We start from the raw sequence: 24,334 nt of genomic DNA on the forward strand, positions 1-24,334 counted from the left end.
CATAACAATCTTTTTTAAAGATTTTATTTTATTTTATTTTAAGTTTTATTTATTTATGATAGTCACAGAGAGAGAAAGAGAGAGAGAGGCAGAGACACAGGCAGAGGGAGAAGCAGGCTCCATGCACCGGGAGCCCGACGTGGGATTCGATCCCGGGTCTCCAGGATCGTGCCCTGGGCCAAAGGCAGGCGCCAAACCCCTGCGCCACCCAGGGATCCCTAAAGATTTTATTTTTAAGTAATCTCTATACCCTACGTGGGGCTCAAACTCACAACCTCGAGATCAAGAGTTGCACCCTCTACTGACTGAGCCCATGAGACACCCCTATAACAAATTTATGAACACCCTTTCTACTCTCCTGAATTGAAATTTATGTATGACACATTAAAAAAATAAATATAACATCCTGTTATAAAAGGAACTAAAAGGAAAGTAATTTCCAAAAAGATATGTATCTCAATTTGCAGATACCCAGACAAGATTACTGTTAAAAGACAATTTTAAAAAACAAACAAGTAAAAGCTTGATTCTCATCCAGAGAGAAAAATGAGCATATGCATATATTTTAATTAACTCATAATGAGGAACTAGGCAGATATTAAAACCTGTTCAAGAGAGAAACCAAAGAATGAACAGAACACATTTATAAATCAGAAATATTGAAATGAATGTATACATGGAGGCAAAACTAGCTTCTTCAATAGTGGAAGAAAGGCCAATTGTACCTTTAATAGGACAAAATTTGCATGTTTATAGACAAAAATTATTTTTCATTGTTATCAGTTATCTACCCTTTACATGAGTTGTAGAACAGCTTCCATGAAATCAGAATCAAATAACCCAGAGGGGTGTGCTATAGACAGTGCACAGTTTTCCAATGAAGTGCAAATTTTTCCCTACACATCCTTAATGAATTAATCAAACATTTGCCACTTAGGTAAAAATACCCTGAATGAGGCATCTCCCTAGGTAGAATAACTCAGTCAATTTTTTACCCCGAGTTCATCAAACAGCGATGCCTTCAGGTAGTTTCTGAAATGGGACATTTCTGAACAGAGAAGGTATATACTCTTCCCTCAATTTACACAGTAGCTGAATTCCTAGAAAATTCAGTGCTTATTGAAACGGCTTGATAGTATTTGAATGTATAATGGAGTCAGGTTCTGGGTTCAGATTATTATAAATATGTTTTTCACCTATATGAATATCTGGCAGGACATTCAAAATTGTGAGGGATAAAGCAGATCCTTTAATATAGGGGATTTTCTTGCATTTTGCAGGGAATTCACCATCCTGGCCCTACCCACTACATGAGATGTTGCCCTCTAGTCATTATGACAATTGGAAAAAAAAATAAATCTCACAAGTTTTCAACACACTTCCTGTGTACGGAGTTGCCCTGGTGGAGAAACACTGTCATAGCTGAAATATGCCCTGGGACCCACTGCTTCATCTCTATCTTCAGCAATATCATTTGCTTAGTCAGGCAATTATGGAGAAGAGTAGGGGGTCTTCTTGAGCAGGGATAGGCCAAAAACAATTTTTAATTTACAAATTTTAATTCATCTCCTCTCAATCCCTCTCTTTCAAGTTTAACTACTCAATGAGTTACGAGATAAGGGAAGCCTCTCGTGGAAAGTGACCACCTACCTACCCACCCCAGTCTATTGAAAATAAACTGGAGTGTGCATTTACCTTTCTGAAGAGTCCCTGCCAGGAGCCCTGCAGTAGGAGGTGGAGTGGGATGGGGTACGGATAGAAAGTGGCACAGTCAGATGATCAAACAGGCCAGGCTGATCACAGAATAATGAAGTGGTCCGGGAAAGGTGGGACGATGTGCACTTGCCCTGAGTCAAGGGGCAGCTGCTGCTTAGACTCAGTCCAATGTTTCCAGATCTTCTGATTTTACTTTCAAAAGAAACAGGAAATCCGAGGTTTTTTGTATGCAATTTTTCAATTCTTAAATGTTGGCTCATATATGTGTATATGGTTTGTATAGGTGGATAGATATTTACATACATGCCCCATGCGCACATCATTCATACATATGGCCCCTTGGAGTTAGACCCATGACTAATAGAAACTACACATTAGGTACTAAAGAGGCCCATCCCTTAAATTAAATGAAAACTGGGTGTTATGACCCCTGTTGCAGATTTGAAGGTAACAGGACTTAGAGGAGTTAAATGATTTGCCTAGAGTTATACTCATACTCATACTCATACTCATACTCATACTCTAGGGCAATGAGTTTGGGATGGGATGGGATTTGAATCAGATGGGATTTGAATCAGGACTATTCTGTCCCTGGTATCAAATTGCCACCCAGTCTATGCAGAAACCAAAAGATGTTGTTCTCTTCATCTTTTTTAAAATTCTCATCCTGAATTCACTCTTTTCTTTTATGTTTTTATTCTAATTCCATCACCCAGGGCTCATCAGAAGTGCACTCTCTGACGCCCATCAGCTATTTCACTCATCCCTCCACCCACTCCCCTCTCTGGTAATTTGTTCTCTATAGTTAGGAGTCTGTTTCTTGGTTTGTCCTCTCTCTTTTTCTCTTTGCTCATTTGTCTTATTTCTTAAATTTCACATATGAGTGACATCATATGGTATTTGTCTTTCTCTGATTTATTTCACTTAGCATTACACTTTCTAGGTCCAACCATGTTGTTGCAGATGGCAAGATTTCATTCTTTTTTATGGCTGAGTAATATTCCATTGCATACATATGTCATGTCTTCCTTATTCATTCATCAATCTGTGGACACTTGGGCTGCTGCCGTATCTGGGCTATTGTAAATAATGCTGCTATAAACATTGGGGTGCATGTATCCCTTTGACTTAGTGGTTTTGTATCCTTTGGGTAAATACCCTGTACTGTGATTGTTGGATCATAGGGTAACTCTATCTTTAACTTCTTGAGGAACCTCCATACCGTTTTCCAGAGTGGCTGCACCAGTTCGCATTCCCACCAACAGTGCAAGAGGGTTCCCCTTTCTCCACATCCTTGCCACACCTATTGTGTCTTGTGTTGCTGATTTTAGCCATTCTCACAGGTGTGAGGTGATATCTCATTGTAGTTTTTTTTTTTTTTTTTTGTATTTCCCTGATGATGAATGATGTTAAGCATCTTTTCCGGTATCCATTGGCCACGTGTCTGTCTCCTTCGGAAAAATGTCTATTCATGTCTTCTTCCTATTTTTTAGTTGGAATATTTGCTTTTTTTGGGTGTTGATTTGTATAAGTTCTTTATATATTTTAGATATTAATCATTTATCAGATCTATCATTTACAAATAAATTCTTCCATTCTGTAAGTTGCCTTGTAGTTTTGTTGATTGTATGCTCTCTTCATCTTTAATGACTGAAATGCAAAGCAAGGAACAAGAATCATTTCTGCTGAAAACAACACTTACACATTTATTTAAGCAAAATCAACATTTCTTAAGGTTTCTTGATCTATGTTCCTGTCAGCAGCACAGGGAGGTCTCTGGAGAAGGATGAGTACCTGAGTTTTGATGTTTGCAGTGAGCTGGGGGAGTCCGAGGCTGTGCTAGCCTGCCATCCATCAAAACTGGTATTGAGAATGACAGACGGAATCCCTGGGGGTTGCTTGTAAAAAATGTTAAAGCTTTAATTGAAAAGATCTTCAACAAAGGCCACAAGTAACTTCCTCATTGTGAATTCCTGTCTTGCCCCTAGATGCCCTGGGGCTTTGCCAAATGCTAGGGCCAGGTCATTCTGATATACTTGAGCCATAATCCACCGGCAGGGCCTTGGATGAAGCTAGAGTCCTGCACAGCCCCCAGGAGGAAGGGACACACTTGGAGCAATGCCATCTATCAAGGTCTAACCTCTCTTCTGTGAATGTCTGCAAATTAAAGCTGCCTTACGGAAAGTGGGGATGTTTAATATTTTAAATGGCCTGATTGGAATGCTCATGTAATAAAAAAGGGTGGGTTTGGCCACCTAAAAGGGGCATTTGTAACAGAGCAGCAGGCATTCCATCTGAAACTTTTCATGAGGGACACCTGGGTGGCTCAACGGTTGAGCACCTGCCTTTGGCTCAGGGCGTGATCCCAGCGTCAGGGATCAAGTTCTGCATCGGGCTTCTTGCAGGGAGCCTGCTTCTCTCTCTGCCTATGTGTCTGCCTCTCTCTGTGTGGCTCTCATGAATAAATAAAATCTTAGGAAAAAAAAAAACTTTTCATGAGCTTCCTGAAAATCCCTTATCAGTTTCCTTTTCTTTGCCCGTTTGTGTATTCATTCATATATCATTGTCCTAACTCAGATCAGGGTGTGACTCTAGGCTTATTCAAATCAGCAAGCATTTATTTCTTCTAGAGCAGATTTACTTCTGGAAGGTGTCCCCTGGCTTCCTCAGACAACCAGAGGTAATCAAAGACCAAAGTGGTTAAGAATTCCTTAGTGAAATCTCTTACACAGAAGTGTTTTAAACAAACATCTTGCTTCTTTAAAAAGATGTTTATTATATTCATAATGCATGCTCATTAAAGACAACATAGGGAGAAAAAAAAAGATAAACAAACCAAAACCAAAGTCTTGGTGACCCGACTTAAAAAAAAAGAAAAGTGCATGTTATTCAGGGTAAGTTGCAGGAGAAGGCATCGGTATCAATGAAATGTTCTCTGAATTGAAGAAGTTAGGTGAAAGCTGGCCCCCAAATTTGCTACATTCTCATATTCTTACAGAGACCGGCACAAGAGGATCATTCAGTTGCCTAATCTCCCTATGGATAAAATTTCTTTTGTTGACAGAGAAGACTATTAAAACAGTTATTAAAAAAATAAATAAATAAATAAAATAAAACAGTTATTTTCTGTAGTTAGAAGAATAATAAATAGTTTAACAATTACCCATCAATATATGCTCTGAGTTTAAAATCCGAAGCAATTTAGGACTGTTCTTTCTCTGTATATTGCAAATCATGCACCCTTATATGGAGCCCTTAGTGTACTTTGGAAGGGAGGCTGGGAATACAAATGCAGGGATGAAATGCAGGGAAGCACAAATTGTGTAAATGAAATCTAGACTGTTTCTGGGAACATAATTTCATGAATAAAGATGATCTAGCATCTCTGAACTATGTATTTTAAGATTAATATTTCTCAATAGTACTTGTCAAAGTGAGTGGCAGTAGAATCCATAATAAGTACTTTATTGAATTATATTTAGTCTAAATATAAATGTAAAAAGGCACCATGAATCCTCATGTCAAATTATATCACCCGAAAGTTAATTAATCGTACCATGATTCTGAAAAAAAGAATTCTTTTTCACTTGGGAAATATTGGTTTGTGTTTCTAACAATTCAATCGTTTTTTTAATCGATAAACTTTATTTTTTTAGTGCAGTTTTAGGTGCACAGCAAAATCAAGCAGAAGGTACAGAGAGTTCCCATACACTCCCTGTCCCCACACATGCACAACCTCCCCCACCATCAACATCCCACACCACAGTGCTACATTTGTTACAAGCAGTGAACCTACACCGACACATCATTATCACCCAAAATCCACAGTTTCCATTAGGGTTCACTCTTGATGCTGTACATTCAATGGGTTTTGATTAATATTTAATGACATATTCCCATTTCTACCATTGTATCATACGGAGTAGTTTTACTGCCCTAAAAATACTCTGTGCTCCACCTCTTCATCCCTCCCTCCCCCACCACCGCTGGTAACCATTAGTTTTTCACCACCTCCACCGTTTTGTCTTTCCCAGAACGTCATATGGTTGGAATCCTATAGCATGGAGCCTTTTCAGATCAGCTTCTTTCACTTAGTAATGTGCATTTAAGATTCCTCCGTGTTGTTTCATGGCTTGATTGATAGTTCATTTCATTTTATGGGATACTGTCCCATCGCCTGGATGTACCACAGCTTACTCATCCATACACCTACCAAAGGGCATTTTGGTTGCTTCTAAGTTTTGGCAATTAGGAATAAAGCCCCTCTGAACATCCACGCGCAGGTTTTTCTGTGACATATGTTTTCAGCTCCTTGCATGCTGGCTCAGAAATGGGAACTCCTCAAGGCATGATTTTCTCAAGTTCTAGAAAATCAAAGTACTATGGTCAAAAGTTGTGTTGGTTACGTTGCTCAGCCTCTTCATCTCAAATTGAAATCAGTACAGACAAAGGCACTTTGGGGGAACACTTTTTTCTTTTCTGAGCTTGTTTTTAGCATTCCCTGAATAATTATTTATCGAGCAAGACAGGAAAATACACATTTTCCTCTGGTTTCTGAAATCAAGACTCTACTTAGCCAATTTAACAGCTCATTTTTCCAGTAAAAAAAAATGGAAAAGAATCAGCAAGTTGTATTGCTACATTTCCATATCATTTCCTTTCATGTCTATTTCAAATCCAGGTCCATCAATCCGGAATATGAAATCACACCAAAAAATTTTCATCAGTAATTCTCTGTCCCTACCCTCTGTAGGAGAAATAAATTCCCCCATCTTAGAAGATAAATATCCAACCTGCTGAGAATCAGGTGATAGGTTCTGTACCAATGGGTGATGAGTACATTGATGCTGTTGGTCTACATACTTATCTTCCACATTGTGATTATTTGTTTATTGCCTGTCTTTTCTTTGAGACAGCTCCCTACGCGCATCAATAAGGCTTATTTGATTCTTCTGCAGCACATAGTCGGTATTTCAATATGTATTTGTTGGATGTATCATTGGTTCATCAAATATAATAAATGTTAATCAACTTTGTCTAACAATGATTAAGCACTTATTATGCACAAAAGCTACATGCTGATTATTTGGGGTATACCAAGGTAAGTAAAATTCATTCCCTGCCTTCAAAAAGCTTACACTACTGGCAATCCTTGTAGTATGCTGTTCTTATGAAGCCCATATCCCTGCAACCTGACTCTCCATCTACTCTGATAGTTCCCCTAGAGGCTGATGGCTTCCCACATCTCTTCACCTAAAGGTGATCTTTGGCCTTGGAGCAGCTCAGCATCTTGGAGGCAGGATAGAAGTGTCAGAGAATTATCCCCAGAACAACTCACAACCAATGAGGGTGGCAGTCCTTTGCCCTTCAGTAGTATACTTCTGAGCACGTGCCACCTAGACCCTCAGATCTCTAATGGGATTGAGCCCCAGTTGCTCACAGTCATAACCTGTTCATTCAAACCACCCTTTATTCGCTTTTCTCCTTTCTTGGTCTTACTTCCTACTCACTCACAGGACTTCCTGGGATCTCTTTCCCAATAAATTTTTACATCCAGATCTGTCACTCAGGGTCTGATTTTAGAAGAAGCACGAGCACTAGAGTGATAAGTAACAGAGGCATAGGGTGTTGTAGGAATGCAGAGGAGGAGGGGATTAATTCTAGCTGAGAGAAGACTTGGCATCTTTTGAATAGGGTCTGGGTGGGGGCAGTGAGTGTCCCTGTAGGAAGAGATGCTTTAGGCAGAGAAAAGAAAGGCATGGAGATGCTGAAGCATAAAGAGTGCTCAAGGAACTGTAGGCAATTGAGTCTGGAAAGAATGTGGGTAGAGGAGCATCACGGATTTTCCTAGAAAGTACCTCAGAGCCCCTCACATCCCAGCAAGGAAGCAGGTCTTTCCTGTATCTTTCATCCAAAACCTCAGCTCCAGCTACTCACCCTTCTTATATTGGTACTCCGAAATGTCCAGACATTCTCCTTTTGGTAGAAATATCCAAGTATAGAAATAAACGTGACTACACATCATCTATAAAAGCAGCCATATGGTAACCACCGACCAACCTACCGCCTTTTTCAAGCATGAATCTTTCTTTCTGCGTGCCAGTTTTAATTTGTGTTTTTTGAATTCCCATGCATTAATATGTTGCTCTTTCTGAGAGCTTATAGTCTAAACACTGTGTTTGTGCCTCAGTCTAGATAGGGAACTTTTCTGCCTTCTGTTAGGGATTAATCTTGAACTTAAAATAAAAGAGGGGTGCCTGGGTGGCTCAGTCAGTTAAGTGTCTGCCTTTGGCTCAGGTCATGATCTCGGGGTCCTGGGATCAAGTTCCACATCAGGCTTCCTGCTCAACAGGAAGTCTGCTTCTCCCTCTCCTTCTATGGTCTCTCTCAAATAAATAAATAAATAAATAAATAAATAAATAAATAAAATATTAAAAAAAGAAAAAGAAATGGTGTGTCACGGAGTCAAAGAAAATGATCCAACTTAACTCTACTTTGGAATCCATACTATTAGTTCCTAAGCAAGTACAATGTGTATGTACAGTCCTGCTCATTCTCTCTCCCATTCCCTCTCCCCATGCCCTGGAAATGGTTTCCTTCTAATAAAAATGTTCTGACAAATCATTCTGTCTTCCAGTACTGACTCAATTATAGCCTCTCACCATGACCAACAACTGCGAAATTGGTTATAAACCCAGAATAGGAGGCAAAAACCAAAAAATAGAGGTGTGGCAGGAGGACAGGAGCAGAATAATTTGGTCATTTTCCCAGCAGAGGAAAGCCAGTTCAAGAAAGCCAAAATGAGTGCTTCTGGAAAAGGTATACAAGATTGGAAAATAACAGAGAAATTAAAGAAGTTATTAAAGCTCACAAGAGAATTTGGTGAGGGAACACTACTCATTTCAGCTCAGTAGGAGCCAGTTTGCATTATTATGTTTTGCTCTATACTTAGCTTTGAAGAAAGCACAAATTACAACGGTTAAATAGAGCTTTTGAAAATAGAAAATAGCAACATCGCAAGTACAGAACAGCACTGGGCTAGAACACCCTCCAGACCATCCCCAAACTAGGATAACTGTAGAGAGCTTCGGAAATTCCTCCTCCTTTCTCCCACCCCCAGGAATTTCAGTTCCGTCCTTTGAGAATCCCCATTACTATAATATTATTTGTGTAATAGATACAGCTTTGTTTTGTTTTTAAACTGGGAAGTTCAACCAAAGGCTGGGATAGAAAGAAAACTGCTGGGGTAATTTGACCCCATTGAATATTTGGAGAAGAGACTAAATTAAGGCATATCTGGATCCAGAAGGGAATGATGATAATCACATTTGTTGAACTCTTTGTGTGTCCAAGGTAGTGCTCTATAGACATATTCCATGTGTTAAGTAATTTATCCTCACAACAACCTTATGAGATTGACACTGTTCCTCACCCATTTTAGAGATGAGGACACTGGGACACAGAAAGGCTAGGTAACTTGCCCAAGGTCACATGACTGGCAGATGGCAGGACCAGGATTCGGACTGGTGGTCTGACCCCGAGCCTGTGTTCTTGATAACCACACTGCAATGCCTCAGGAGTCATGCTGTGGAGTAAATGTTTGTGTTCCCATATGCTGAAGTCCTAATGCCAGGGTTTGGAGGTAGGACTTTGGGGAGGTAATTAATTAGATTGGAGGAGGTCACGTGGGTGGAGCCCCATGATGGAATTACTACCCATATAAAAAGAGGCTAAGCCACTAGAGCTTTCTCTCCTTACCATGTGGGGATACAGTGAGAAGGCAGCCATCTGCAAGCCAGGAAGAGTGCCATCACCAGGAACTGAATCTGCTGGCACCTTGGTTTTGAACTTCCCAGCAGCCAGAACCACGAGAAGATGAATTTCTGTTGTTTAAACCAATCTTTGGCACTTGGTAACAGCAGCCCAAGAAGACTGGGACAGACCACTAAGTTATTACAACCAAGCTGTTATCTGTGGAATCAGGGATTTGTAGGCAGAAGAGCTTCCACTGAGACCCAGGGACTTATTTTAGGTGCTTCTTTATGAGGCTCTTGCTTGCTGCAGAACGAGGTTGAGTTACAGAGACCGTTTGGCTCAAAGGTCATCCAGGGCAGGTGCAAGACCTGGAATCAGTCTTCCGTAGGAAGCTAGGTAAACCAAAGGTTGGTACCTTGCGGGTTATCAGTGGCCACCACATTTCCGAGTGAAGCAGCAGTTATGAGCTAAATATGCAGGGATTTGGATCTGGATAGGGGTGTTGAATTAGAAGGAGGAACAAGGCAGTTCTTCCCCTTCTCATTTCCTGGGATATGGAACAACTCAAGATCTGTGTGTAAAATATGAAGAGATCACTAGTTGAGGGGCCTCAGTATGTCCCTTTTAGCTTTTTATAGAGTCTAGTCCCAACTGGTTTGGCTCTAACTCAGTCCTTTTTATTGACTACATGTTTAATGGCATAAGTTCAGTCCCTCTCAGTTAAATGAGATCCACATTGTTATCAAATTTTTGCCACAAAGAATAGCGCTACAGAATATCCCTAGGCATATATGCTCTTATGTATAGGTAATTTTACTTGTATGGAGTAGATTCTGAAAAGTGGGATTTTAAAGAAAAAAAGAGTATTATTAATTTGAGAGATATGATCAGGTTTGCATTTTAAATAGGAACTAACAGGGGTGCTTGGGTGACTCAGTAGGTTAGGAGTCTGCCTTCAGCTCAGGTCATGATCTCAGGGTCCTGGGATCAAGCCCCACATTGGGCTCTGAGCTCAGTGGGGAATCTGATTGTTCTCCTCCCCCTCACTCTGCCTCTCCCCACTCCCTTCCCCCTGCATGCATGCATGCTTGTGCTCATGCTCTTTCTCTCCAATAAATAAATACATAAAATCTTTAAAATACATAAAAATAAATAAATAGGTGCTAACAAATTTACTTTCCACTGAAACTGTAGGGCATGTTAGTCCATCTTTCTTAAACATCCTTCCTAAGTTCAGAGTGTTCTTCCAAGGGAGAAGCCAAGTACTCACTTTCCCAGCACCCCTTGTGGTCTGAGTGCGGACGTGTGACTTAGGCCCTGCCAGTCAGATACCAAAAAGACTTCATGCTGATGAGACAAAGACAGAGGACCTGTACAGAATCCACTCTGGTGAAGTGTCTGCAGCTCCTTCCAGCTTCTAAACATAGCGGTGGCAGTCATACTTCATTATGGAAACTCTGCAGCTCTAAAACAGGGATATCTCATCAACCCGTCAACCCATCAGTAGTAGGAATTGATCTGCTCTTAAATGCATGCACTTCAGTCTATCCCATTGCCTCTACTTCCCCTGAAGCCACAGTGACCTCATCCTGGAGCAGCAGCAACAAACTCCCTTCTGGTCTCCCAGTCCCTAGAGTAATTAGAACCCATTTTCTATCCTGTAGCTTGAATGATCTTTCGAGAACTCAACTCTGATCATGTCACCCCTCTGCTTTCAAAATCTTTCATTTTCTCCACTTTGCCTTAGGCTAAAGTTTCTATTCCTTAGCCTGGTCCATAAAACCCTCCAAGAGCTGCCCCAGCTTCCCTCCCCAGGCATGCCTCTCTCCTACCGTGCTTATTTTTAGTAGGTAATGAATACGAAATTTGATAAATTAATAAATATAGAGATAAGACAGGTGCTCATATCACTCATATACTCATGGAGTAACTAAGGTTTTGAGAGTCTACTTTCATAAAGCTATGAGACTAGTTAACAGTAGACCCTGGACCAAAACACAAGAATCTTCCAACTCTTGACATGTTTTCAACTATCCCTCATTGCCCTCTTCAAATGCAATTTGTCGCTCTTCTAGGCTCAATAAACACCACGATGATGTACAAACACTGTAAGGTAGGTTTTTCAACCTTGGCACTATTGACATTTTGGGGTAGGTAATTCTTTGTTGTGGGGCTGTTATGTGTATTCAAAGATGTTTAGCAGTAGTTCTGGCTTCTACTCACTAGATTTTAGTAGTATCTTCTTCTTTTTGGTTGTCTTCAGACTTTGTCAAATTTCCCTTGGGGATGTGGTGGGGGAGGGGCCAAATAGCCTTCCAGGAAGAACCAGTGCTCTAAGGATACTACTAAGCATGCTTTGTTAAATCTCTACAGCTTTGGGTTGAGAGTATAAGCCTCCCCATATGTATACCCCAAGTGGAAAGATGGAAGGCAAATTTATGTCTAAATATTGACCTTGCACCTTTTAAGCCACAGGGTCTTAACCTCACTGAGCCTCAGTTTTCTTATCTACAAAACAGGGATGATAATGCTCAAAAACTGTAGGGTGGATTAGAGAGAATGTTCATAAAGAACTCAATAAATTAATTTAATGAAGCAACTGTTTTCTTTCGAACAATAACTAGTGGATGTAGAGCACCATGCTCTGCACCATGCAGAGCATACATAAAGAAAAATAGGACTAAGGAGAGGAGCTGGAAATTCAGGGTGAAATGGGACGAGTTTGATGAGAGAAGGATTTTGCATTCTGAGAGGCCAAAACAAACCCTATATTTCAGGAATGAAAACAAGTATGACATTTGAACTAATAAACTTATGGGTGTGCTGCCTCTTATTTATTATCTCCTTATTTGATGGTTTTATGGAGAAAAGAAAAAAGAAAAGCCATGCCTAAGGATCAGTTACTGTTTTTAAAAATGATTATATACCTAATTGGAGCAGAGGGTCGGGGGGTGAAGCACAAGTTTCAAGATCACTCAAAACTGGAATCTGGGGACACCTGGGTGGCTCGGCGGTTGGGGGTGGCTCAGAGGTCTGGGGGCTCAGGACATGATCCTGGGATGTGGGATCGAGTCCCGCATTGGGCTCCTTGCAGGGAGCCTGTTTCTCTCTCTTCCTGTGTCTCATGAATAAATAAAATCTTAAAAAAAAAACAAACCTGGAATCTGGTGAATTAGCAAGTGCTCAGACTCTCCCTTATGAATTTTAATGCAATTTTTATTTAATATTTCATATACTGTGTTTGTTTTCAAGATCCCTTCAATTTTTTTTTTTTAAGATCCCTTCAATTTTGAATAGTAAATCTAGAAAAAAATATTTTCCTTCTAACCATCTACCACTTTTGCTGACTCCCTACCTTGACGTAATAGAGCTGCTCCAGAAAGTGCTTTGGAGGAAATTCTACAGGGTGTCCTTGCCTGAGGGTTCAAAGGAGTAAACTATAGGGACAATGACATTCCTGTCCCGGTAGCTGGGTAGTGGAGGTCAACAGCACACTCTAGCTCCACAAAACATCTACTCTCTCCTCCCATCCCCTCTTCCTTCTCTCCCTCTGGGACTATAGAACTTTCTCTTCTCTGCTCCTAGGGAGATGCTCCAAAATACAATCTTTCACCACAGAGCTATCTCCTCCTGCTTAGGTCTAAGGATGTCTACCTCCTGAACCCAATACATGAAAATACAAGGAAATAATATCAACCAAAAGACAAGCCTGAAAATGCCCACTATTAATAATGGCTCAAACCTGGAAGCATCCGAAGCATCCATCACAATGGAATGGATGGATCGTGTAAATCCATACAGTGGAATGCTACACAGTAGAGAATGAACAAAGTGCAACTTTGTGAAAAACACAGACAAATCTGTTGTTAAATGAAGGAGGGAAGCACCAAAAAGTACATTTGGTTCCCTTCAATGAAGTCAAGAGGCGCAAAACCCGTGTCAGGTTTTGTAAGTTAGACCAGTGGAGTCATGATGGTGGTAATCCTGTGTCAGGGAGTAGTGACAAGGAGACTTTCTGAATGCTGTTTGTAAGAGTGTGTTCACTTTGTGCAAATTCATCAGCTTCTCATTTATGTCCTGTGCATTTTTTCCATATGTAGATTTCACTTCAGACATTCGCTAAATAAAACAAAAACAAAAATTTCCGACACTCTTCTTTCTTTGAAAGTCCTTTCTTTGACGGTAGTATTCTTTCATGAATATGAGCATCTCTCTCAGAATATAGCCTTGTAACAAAACTGCCCTAATAACACTTTTCAGAAACTAGAAGCAGCACTGAAAGTCTTGAGTTCTAGGTTCTGCTTAATTTTCCTATTGATTTCTGTGAACCAAGTGCAGACATCATGAGACCCTTGAGTGAGTGCACTTGAATTTCTCCCTTCTCCAAAGTAGGGAAGTTGAAGCCTAGAAAAATGAAGTGACTTGCGCAGGGCCACATGTTCTTTAGCAATAAAAAGGACATTTAAAAAAAAAGATCTCATAGGCACTTGGGTAGCTCAGTCAGTTAAGCATCTGCCTTCAGCTCAGGTCTTGATCCTGGGTTCCTGGGATAGAACCCCCTCATCGGGCTCCCTATTCAGCGGGGAGTCTGCTCCTCCCTCTCCCTCTGCCCCTTCACCCCCCACCTCTTGCTCATGCTTTCTTCCTCTCTCAAATAAAATCTTTTTAAAAAGTCTCAAGATGAAAATGACAATGGGAGTTCACAGCCCCTCAAATCCCCATGATTTCTCCTTCTATTTAAGAATAAAAATTTTGCTGGGAGGGAGAAGGAACTGGGTTGATTGTTATATAAATACAGAACTTTAATTAATTGACTCCATTTAGATAAGAGGTGATGCTCTCATCGTGACTCTTAAGTAAAATTCCCTTTTAATTGACACTTATTTCTCCTTGAGACTAAAACAGATGTAATAGGAGAAAATACACATTATGCTGCAATGACAAACAGCCCCCATGTCTTGATGGCTTAAAACAGCGAAGGTTTATAATTATGCCACATGCCCATCAAATGTCAGCAGGAGTTTTGTTCCACCTCCTTAGGGTTCTTTCTCTGGAACCCACTGAAGAAGTCACTCTCTGGGTCCTGGTTGGTCACCATGGCTATGGGGAAAGAGAATGTGGTAAAGCACACACCGGCTCTTAAACCTCTGCCTGGAAATGACGCAGCCACTTCCACATACATCTCTCCATCAGAGCAAGTCTCTTGAGCACTCCCGACCTCCCATGGGGCAAGGAGGAACAATCCTACCCTGAATCCAGAAGCAAGGAGAGCAGGAATATTTGGGAACAGCTCTAATGACTAGCTCAAAAAAAAAAAAAAAGTGAAACTGTCTGCCACGGGAGTCCCATATTTCCTCATGAGTAACACCATAATCACTGTGACCTACACTATTTAAAGATATGATGTAGTGAAGATGAACTCTGGAGAAAGGAAAACAGACATGAAAGGCAGCATTGGCAGGTGTAAATAAAACTCTATCAACTCCAATTGAAAGGATTTTTATGAAAGGCACGAAGTGGTTTCATCGGCCTTTCTGCAAATAGTTTAGTTGGCTGAATGATCATTATTCCTCTAAGTGCCCAGAAACCATTTTGACCAAAGGCAACTAAATAAATTAATTGCCCTCCAGGACTATAACATTGAACTCTTTAAATGAAGGCGGCTTCCATGGATGCAAACAAAATGTGTCCCTTGTGGTCATCGTAAGATTGAAACATTAATTAGGAGAGAATGCTTTTAAGTAGGAAGGGGGGAAAAAGTCCATTTTATTGGGACTACAATCTCTAATGCTAAGTTAAAAAGAAAAGAAGAAATAATTTCCCAGGTAATAATTGTTTTGCTTGATTTTCTCCCTTTCTTTCCTCTGTACGCAAACATAACCAAAAAAAAAATCATTAAGTGCTGATAAATTAAAGGGAGAATGTGTGGTGCGCCTGGGTGACTCAGTGGGTTAAGCTTCTGCCTTTGGCTCAGGTGGTGATCCCAGAGTTCTGGAATCCAGCCCTGCCTAAGGCTGCTCCCCTGCTCCCTGTTCAGTTGGGAATCTGTTTCTCCCTCTGCCTCTGCCCTCTGCTCGAGATCTTGTGCACTCTCTCTTTCTCTCTCTCTCAAATAAATAAAATCTTAAAAAACAACAACAATGGGAAAATGTGTCAGGCTTCACTCTTCAGCCCCAAGAAACCCACATTCTGTACTAGATTTCAAGGGATATTATCTTCGGTTGGTAGCAAATATTTTATTTTAAAAAAATCTAGTCAAGACATGCATTTGAATGGACACTGGTCATTTAAAAGGAAGGTTGGGTTAAAAGTAACAGTTTATGAAAAACACACAACACAACTTGGCTAGTTAGCAGGGGGCAAGGCAAGGGTTCTCTCTGGAATTAAGTATCCTGTTTATGTGCTATCGCACTTCAAATGATGCCAGACTCAGAGACTTGCTTTACAACTTGAAGTCATGTTATATAGATCCGTCCTTCTGGGGCCTGTGTAGTAGGAATATTGTTGATGCTCTACAGTCATTACAGTCATATAATCTGTTAGTTTCAATGTCCTAGTGTTTGTGTATATTGTATACAAGACCATATGTGGATTTATGGCTGCATCAAGGAATACAAATGATTTAGGTTGTGAATTACCACCCCCCCTCCCCCGGCTTTATAAATTCATCAAGAAAAAAATTCGGGTAAAAAAATTTTTTTCAGTGTGGAATGTCACAGTGGAATAAGTGAAATTCACGTATGATTCTGGAATGTTGACTAAAATTTCAATGTTATTGGGTTGTAATAAAGACATAAAGTGCAAGAACCATACCAGAGATGTGGTTTTCCTGGACTAGGGGTCCAGATAGGGAACAGTCAGGTGCAGATGATGGTTTCATGAGGCTAGGCAAAAATTGGGCCAGGGGATGACGAAAAGAGTGGTAGTGGTCAGGAGGGCGAGGAAAGGAAACAGTCTTGCCCTCTGGGTCAGGTGCAGTCTATATATATGAAAGCTCTCCAGAAAAGAAAAATAAAATTACCCTGATCCCACCTGGAGGACTTTTATCTTTCCCATCTAAGGCTTACTTGCTTGTTATGGTCTAAATAGAAGTTTAGTCCTTCTGTAACTGAATGTCCCCCTCTTCCTCCTTAGAGCACTCTAGCTGGAGACCAAGGTTTTGCCTCTGGTCTGACTTTGATCTCCAAGGAGGAATCTGTACTTGCACTTGTTATATTTGTGCCAGAACTTGGCACATATAAGTACTTGATAAACATTTGCTGAATACATGAATATTGAATAAAAAAACATGAGCAGAATGGGAAGTGGGACAAATGGTGGTGATACATTCTCTTCCAATTGATGACCCATCTTTACCAAATCATTCATTCCTGGCCTAGCATCAGGGCCATTCCAGGAACATCCTTAGCAAAGCAGGCACCCTTCAGCGTTGCAGAAACTTGATTCAGTCCCATGCCTGGGTGTCTTCCATGTTGTGGACCTTCATTGGCATTTCACCTTTAGCCGTAACATGCAAACTCAAAGCACCTTTGTTAACATTCATTTATGCTACAGGGTACTTGGATTAAAAATGTCAACTGTCACGACACAGAAGGAAGGCCAAAGGTACAAGTATAATTTCATGGGGAGGAAATGTTGGAAGTAGAAGATGAGCAACCTCCTAAATTACAGCGATCTTACTGTTGACTAGAAAAGAGTGAGGTCCTTACTATTTTAAATGCCATGAGCAACAGAAAAGCACTCATGTATAAATATATGACCTTTCTAGTGAATTTGACAATGAATACATGTTGAAACCGTAATAATTCTGGTCTCTCAGTGGCTATACTCACCTTCAAACACTTAGCTAAAATCTAGAACAGTTGGATATCTGAAGTTTGAAGCTGAATACCCTTAGGTTAATAGTTGATATCACCAAGAATATAATTACAAAATGGACACTGATTTTTAAAAGTAGTTCTTGAACATTTCCAAGTCCTAATGTACACTTTTTTTTTTCAAAGCATGCGGTTGAGACTCCACAATCTAACATTCACATCTTGCGCTTGTGACTATTCTAACAGAGTTATCGTGAGAACACTGCTTGGGAAAGAGTATTTTCACAATGTGTTGTGTTCACCCCCAATAAAGCCCTTGCCCCTTCTGCTTTCTGGCCAACAGTGCACAGCTTTATGTTCTTCTTGACTGGACTGACAGTGGACACAAACGTAAGACAAGACATTTCTGGAATGGAGACAGCCTGGCAACAGCGCCAAACCAGACTCTTGCTGCCCCTAAACTTCCAGTTTCAAAAGGATTCTCCAACGTTCTCAGAAGTTGTTCTCACCCTGGCAATACATTAGAAAAGCCTGTGAAGTTTTAAAAAATACATATTCCCAGACCCCACAAGAGACCATCTTTGGAGGGTGAGGCCCAGGCATCTGCTTTCTCAAAACTCCTATGTGATTCTAATTCAGTGCTATGGCCTGAATGTTGTGTCCCCTAAAATATGTTGAAATCCTAATGCCCAGTGTGATGGTATAAAGGAGTTGGGGCCTTCAGGAGATTAGGTCCCGAAGGCAGAGCCCTCATGAATGAGACTAATACCCTTATAAGGAACTCCCTCACCCCTTCTACCAAGTGAGGCTACGAGAGTAGCCTGTGACTAGAAGGGGCCCTCACTTGGTCATGCTTGTACCCTGATCTTGGACTTCTAGCCTCCAGAACTGTGAGAAATATATTTCTGTTGCTTATACGCTACCCAATCTGTGGTATTTTGTTACAACAGCCTGAACGGACTAAGCCATCCAGTTGGCTTGAGAACCCAGCAGACGATAACCACAGGAACTGAGCAGCTGATGTTGTCTCTTAGACTTAACCTTCTTTATTTAGAAGGCCCAAATATCTGTTGGCCAGGAAGTAATAGCTGAGTGGTATTTCTCAAACTACTCATTTTAGCACTTTCATAATTTTTGCCACATTCAGGTATCACGTTCTATCTTTTAATTAAATTTTTTCTAAATTAAATTACACTTAAACTGAAATATAAATAATAGAAAACAAAATTCTTATTACAACTGTGATTATGAAATCAGTACCCCTTGCCATCAATAGAAAGCAACTGAAAAAAAAAAAAAAAGCAAAAACAAACACCCCACACATTATTCAAATCAAGGGAGACACTGTTGCTGCCCAAAGGCATCCAGCCAGAGGTCTGCTCTCTTTTTGTTAACAAGGGAATGGAAAGAGTCTTGTTTTAACGAGTCAGCACATAGTTCCCACCCCCCACCCCAACAGGGCTAAGGCTCAAGGCTACTCTTGGCCATTGGAGTCTTCGGCAAAGGTCCTGTGAGTCAATCTGTGGTGATGAAACAGGAAGGGGAAATTTTCTGGAGGTTTGGGGGGGAAAAAAAGATTTTCTCTTCTGGGAGCCTCTGGAAGAGAATGTATCTCTTCCTTTAGATGTTGACTGAGACCAATCCTGGGGACAAATTGCAAAGCCTGGAGCTGCCCCCACCCCTGGAAGGGCTGCTGCCAGCCCCAGAGTGAGTGAGGCCAACCAAGTAGAGGCTGCAGAGCCAGCAGAGCACACCAGCCAGAGCTCCTCCCTCTTCCCCCTCTAGGCTATTTCAGTCACCGAGAACATTTTGAGTTGGATTTTCTGTTGTTAGCAGCCCATCACATCCCAACACAGGGAAAAAAGCGAGTGTTCAAAAACACACTAGCACCCAACAGAGACTTTCTTCTTGATATAAGCAGGAGGATTGCAAGAGAACTGAAAGGGGAGTAATATCCTTATTGATTCAAGGTCATTTTATGCCATGTCTATCCATCAACTGAAATCACCCTAGTGGCACCCAAGCCCTCACCTGGGAAATATTTGTCTTAGGTTAGGAAAAGCTGATGGCTTAACAGAAGCAAAGCTGCGGTGGCTGTGATTGGCTTCTGTTTACTTCTTGATAACTTCTCTCAATAAGAAAATCCAAAGAGCACATTGTCAGCTGCACTTGAACTCCCACAGGAATCTGAAAATGTGGGCTGGGAATGGGGGAGAGAATAAGTTACCTAAATAGCGTCTGTGCCTCTGGCATTTGCTTAGAGCTCTCTGAGCATCTCCTAAGTCATTGGAACTCAAAGTGGAGCCCATGGACCAGCAGATTCCATGGCATCACCTAGGAGCTTGTTAAAAATGTCCAGTCCCAGGCCCCACCCAGGCCAACTGAATTAGAATATGCATTTTAACAAGATGCCCTTGATATGTGCACAGTAAATCTTGAGAAGCACAGTCCTGGGAGCCCAGACCAGCTTAGTGCTGCTTAGACCACAAACAGCTGATGTTTGCAGAGCCTGGACTCAGAGTGATTTGCTTCCACTTGTGGAATGCCAGCTCCACACTTAGCAGCCAAGACTGTCTGCTTTGTTTTCCTTCAGCTTCTCTGCAACTGATACGTCACCTGCACAAAAGAACCAGTTTCCCCAATTCCTTGGGTTTCACTTAATACTAGTATATCTCTGTCCATCGCTGGCGCTCTCATCTTAGAGCTGTAGAGGTCACAGATACTGCACCAATGAACACCTTTAAGGTTTTCTCCTTTGCTATTACATTTCCTATATCCTATATGTCAATTCATTCATCAGCTCAAACACAGATTAAACTCCTTCTTTGCATCATTTGTAAACCATATCTCCCCGGTTTTTTTTATCAAAGTTATTACGATGATTAGCAATTCCCTAAGGCCTATAATTAGCACATGTTGAGCTGTCCTGAGAAACACACAAACAAGAGCTCTCCTGCCCCTGTCAAGTTTTAGAAATTAACTTTTTGCTAATACATCAGACAAGAGTCACGAAAGTAACATACCAAGGGGCAGCTAAAGGTTTGGTGAAATGCAGACAAAAAAAAAAAAAAAAAAAGAAAAGAAAATCATAACCTGTTCCTGCTAGGTGGGTCCTCCGGACTTCATTTTGCACTTGCTCTTCAGGAATGATCTACATAGTACCTGAGTGACTTGGAATCTAACTTCCTGCATCTGTAAAATAGAGACAGTGGTGCTGAGGATTCCAGGTCAGGTGATGGGGGGGAAAGGCCCCGGCACATGCTCAGCAGGTAGTGCCGCTCCATATGGTGAGGGCTCCAGAGTGATAGAAGCAGGGACCTTATACCAGAGAACTTATACCCTTCCCATGCAAGGGAAGTCTACGTCTGGTCATCGGTAAGAAAGGGAGAATTGGAGGGAAGGGACTAGGTTTAGGTGCTGATGGCTCCTGGGACCCAAGGTTCTGGGGAGGAGTTAGGAGCAGATAGTGGGTAAGACCCTGGGGAGGGGCAGCCTGTGAACATAAAAGGGGGAAGATGGGGCAGGGGAGGCTCGGACTACAATGCAAATCTTATTATTTATTTATTTATTTATCTATCTATCTGAGTGGGAGCGAGCAAGCAGAGGGAGAGAGAGGGACAAGTAGACTCTGCAGTGAGCTCGGAGTCCAATGCGGGGCTGGATCTCACCACCCTGAGATTATGACCTGAGCAGAAATCAAGAGTCAGTTGCTTAACTGACTAAAGACACTTCTGTAATGCAAATCTAATGAAGTCTCTGTCAGCCCAAGCAGGGCTCTGGAGCAGAGACTGCCCCTTGGAGGCATCCCATGTTGGGTGGAAATAGCAAGGCCTGAGTATCCCACTGTGTGCTCAGTTACTGGCAAGGCCCTACCTCAGAAGTATGAGAAAGAGCCTGATGGGGCAGAGAGCTGGGGCCTAGTACCTAAAGCCATTCTTGCATCTAAATAGCAACTTTCTTTCTTTAAGGGACATCCAACCTGCACAGCCCTGTGGCTGGACAGGATGGGATAATGGAAATCCTCCAGGTAAATGTAGAAGGATCCCAGAGCCCAAGATAGACCATTGCCTGGTTTCCTCGGAGAGGCCATCACTAGGACACAGCCCTTAAATATAGGAGTGGCAATATCTGGGGAGGTGTTGAAAGAGGTCCATCTCTTTGGACCTATGGGTAGCTTCACAGCATCCTGCACTCCCTGGCTGGTCCAAGGGAAAGAGCTGAGCAGTTCTGGGATGGGAGGCAGCAGTGTCAATAAGGAGGGAAGACCCAGAGAGACTTCCCTGTCAGACTAGGAGAAGGCAAGAGGGTGTGGACCAAGTCCCCAAGGCACCACAAGTAGGTGCAGCAGGAACAGAGTGACACGTGAGAGCTGGTGGGACCAGTTACAGCTCAGGGGAGGTCCACAAAGCCAGCAGATAACTGTGGCCCAGAGGTCTGCCTCCCTGGGGCCTTCACCGGGCTCAGTGGGGACCACAAGAGAAACAGGAATCCTAACTGATGGAGCAGCTACGAAGAACAAATGGGATCTTAAACTAGAGAGACTAACTTACTCTGAAATAGTGGGATTATGTTGTCTACTGAGGAGGAGAACCAAGGGCATGGGGGCTATTTAAGTTCAGTTCTAGAAAGTAAAGAAATTCACAATTTCCGCCTTTCTGAGTTATGCGGTCTACGGAAGTTCATCTCTGCTACACACATATCCTTTAATCACTTCACTTTGGGGAATCTGAGTTCAAAAGAAAAACGATACCATGCAGAAATATGTCTTGTTTGCATATTATTTCTAATAGTAAAGTGACTTAAAGCAGGGAAGCGTTAGGTAAATTGCAGTACATTTACTTGAAGGCAGATTAGACTAATTACAATGACATTACCATCAACGTGCAATAGCATATAATCATTTTTCTGTTACATTGTCCAGTGGGACAAGCAGAAAGGAATATTCTACAGTGTTTTTCAAACCTTTTGACCACAGGCCACGGGAAAGAGTTCATTTTACATCTTGACCCAGGTCCCGCGTACATATTTTTATCATATTCACAAAGGTGGCAGGAAACGATGCTTGCCTACCCTGTGTTCCAGGCATTTCGGCATTTCATGGGCTCTTCCATTGTCTTTTTGGATGCTAGATTCACTATGTGGGTCTCCTCACCACTTACAACTCATGGCCCTGTCTGGATGGAGCATGGCCCCACTGATGAAAAATAACAAATGACAAAAACGTACGTCTAGGAGCCATGGTTGGGGAGATGGGCCAAAATCTCAACAAACCAAGCTCCTGGGGATTCATGTATGTGTCCTGATTTGTTCCTAATAAACACAAATTACTTTTTATAGTGTAATTTATAGCACCATAGCAATGTCTAAGCTGTTCCCAAGGCTTCTCTCCCGCAGGCTAAATAATCCCAGTTTCTCGCTGCCTGGTGAATTCACTTTATACCTCCCAAAAAACTCCAACCCAGGAGACCAAAAGCAGGGGTGGCAGGCAGAGCGACAGGCAGTTGCTGAGCCAGAGCCGCACATGGAACAGCTCTGCACCTCATGACTCATGGCCTCCACGTGGCCACTGCTGAATTATGTGCATTTTAATGAGGAGACTGATGTCACAGTTATCATATCCTTGACTTCTCCTTTCCTTTCTTCCTCTCTCCAACACAATTTTATTGAGTGCCTGTTTTGTCCCAAATACTATTCTAAAAGCTGCATTTAAAAAGATCTTTTTTTGTATTTTCAAATTTTTCCTATGATTAGCATGTGGTTTTTGTCATAATCAGAGAAAAGCAAGTATTGTTATAAAAGGCTTGAAGATACAAGTCTTGCCTTCAAGATGCCCACAGCCTAGGGAGGAGCAGTCACGTAAACAAATATGTCAATGTGAGACTTACCTGGGTCCCTTGCCTGCCTCCTGTCCCAGCCAGAAAGTGGTGCCCCCAAGCAGCTTTAAAAAAAAAAAAAAGATTTATTTATTTGAGAGAGAGAGAGTGCTTGAGGGGAGGGGTAGAGAGAGAGGGAGAAGCAGACTCCCCACTGAGCAGGGCTGGACCCCAGGACCCTGAGATCATGACCTGAGCCCAAATCAAGAGTCGGCTGCTTAACTCACCGAGCCACCCAGGCACCCCAACTCCCATCAGCTTTTAATTGATGGGGATCGCGGTGTTTGTCTCTCTCCTTTCCCAGAACACTACAGGATTGGTCTCTGCCCCTGGCTCTGAAGTCTCCATTTCCGTTTGCTGATTGAGGGAGAGAGATCAAGAACAGAGAGAAGGAGAAAGAGGAGAGAAAAAAGAGAGGGAAGAAGGGAGAGAATGGGAGGACAGAGAGTCTGCATGGTATCTCGTCCAGTGGTGGCCCACAGATGCTTGGATCTAAGGGGGATCATGTCCCTCCAGTGGCCATGAGCATGTGACCTAGGCCAGTGTTCAGGGGCATCCTGTGGTGCTCAGAATACTGTGTAACTCTACACCCTTCTGAGCTTCAATCACATTAGCCCAAGACTGGTTGGCCCGCTGGTTCATTTTCCCATGGTGTCACGGATGGCCTGGCCTGTGACCTCCACAGGAATGAGACAGCCGGCTCCGTATTTCTCTGGCATCACTGCTGCAGCCAGATCTTTCTGATTATTTTCAGGTTTTCTCGGTTAATGAGTAATGTTCTCGTGGTAGCTACTACTCAGGACATTAACTTCTGATTCTGGTATTTCCCCCAAAGAGTTGGCAGACAGGCAAGCTGGATAAATCACTAGAGAAAACAGCGCCGTACTCCTAGGTCTGCGCTTCAGAGGCCACTGCTCCTGGAGAAGAATCGATTTATCACCATCTTGTTGAAGGAAGCGTCTATTTGTTTTTCGATCTTGGGCAACCTGTCAAAATTTGATATAACGCTGGGGGCACCTAGAGTCAGTCAGGGGTGTTTTACCTCAGCAATTCCTTGACCTCTTGAACTCTTGTCTCCTGCTGTAATCAGAAAAATTTCCTCTCAGCATATTCTTTTAATAATCTTTTGGACAAAAAAAAAAAAAAAAAAAAAAAAAAAAAAAATAATCTTTT

The 24,334-nt window shown here is 41.8% G+C and overlaps 1 long non-coding RNA gene across 2 annotated transcripts; it reads right to left on the minus strand.

Moving 5' to 3' along the window:
• Positions 1-3,047: 3,047 nt before the first annotated feature.
• On the minus strand, positions 3,048-23,780 carry LOC102155078. 2 transcript variants are annotated; one of them, XR_005377191.1, is made up of 3 exons: positions 23,389-23,780; positions 23,174-23,226; positions 3,048-3,366 (listed from the first exon to the last, which is right to left on the minus strand). It is a non-coding gene; the product is annotated as an uncharacterized LOC102155078 (long non-coding RNA). The 2 variants fall into 2 exon arrangements; XR_005377192.1 differs by lacking the exon at positions 3,048-3,366 and adding an exon at positions 5,490-6,080.
• Positions 23,781-24,334: the final 554 nt, after the last annotated feature.

The sequence above is a fragment of the Canis lupus genome, chromosome 23, assembly GCF_011100685.1.
Source record: "Canis lupus familiaris isolate Mischka breed German Shepherd chromosome 23, alternate assembly UU_Cfam_GSD_1.0, whole genome shotgun sequence".
In the NCBI taxonomy this organism is placed as follows: Eukaryota; Metazoa; Chordata; class Mammalia; order Carnivora; family Canidae; genus Canis; species Canis lupus.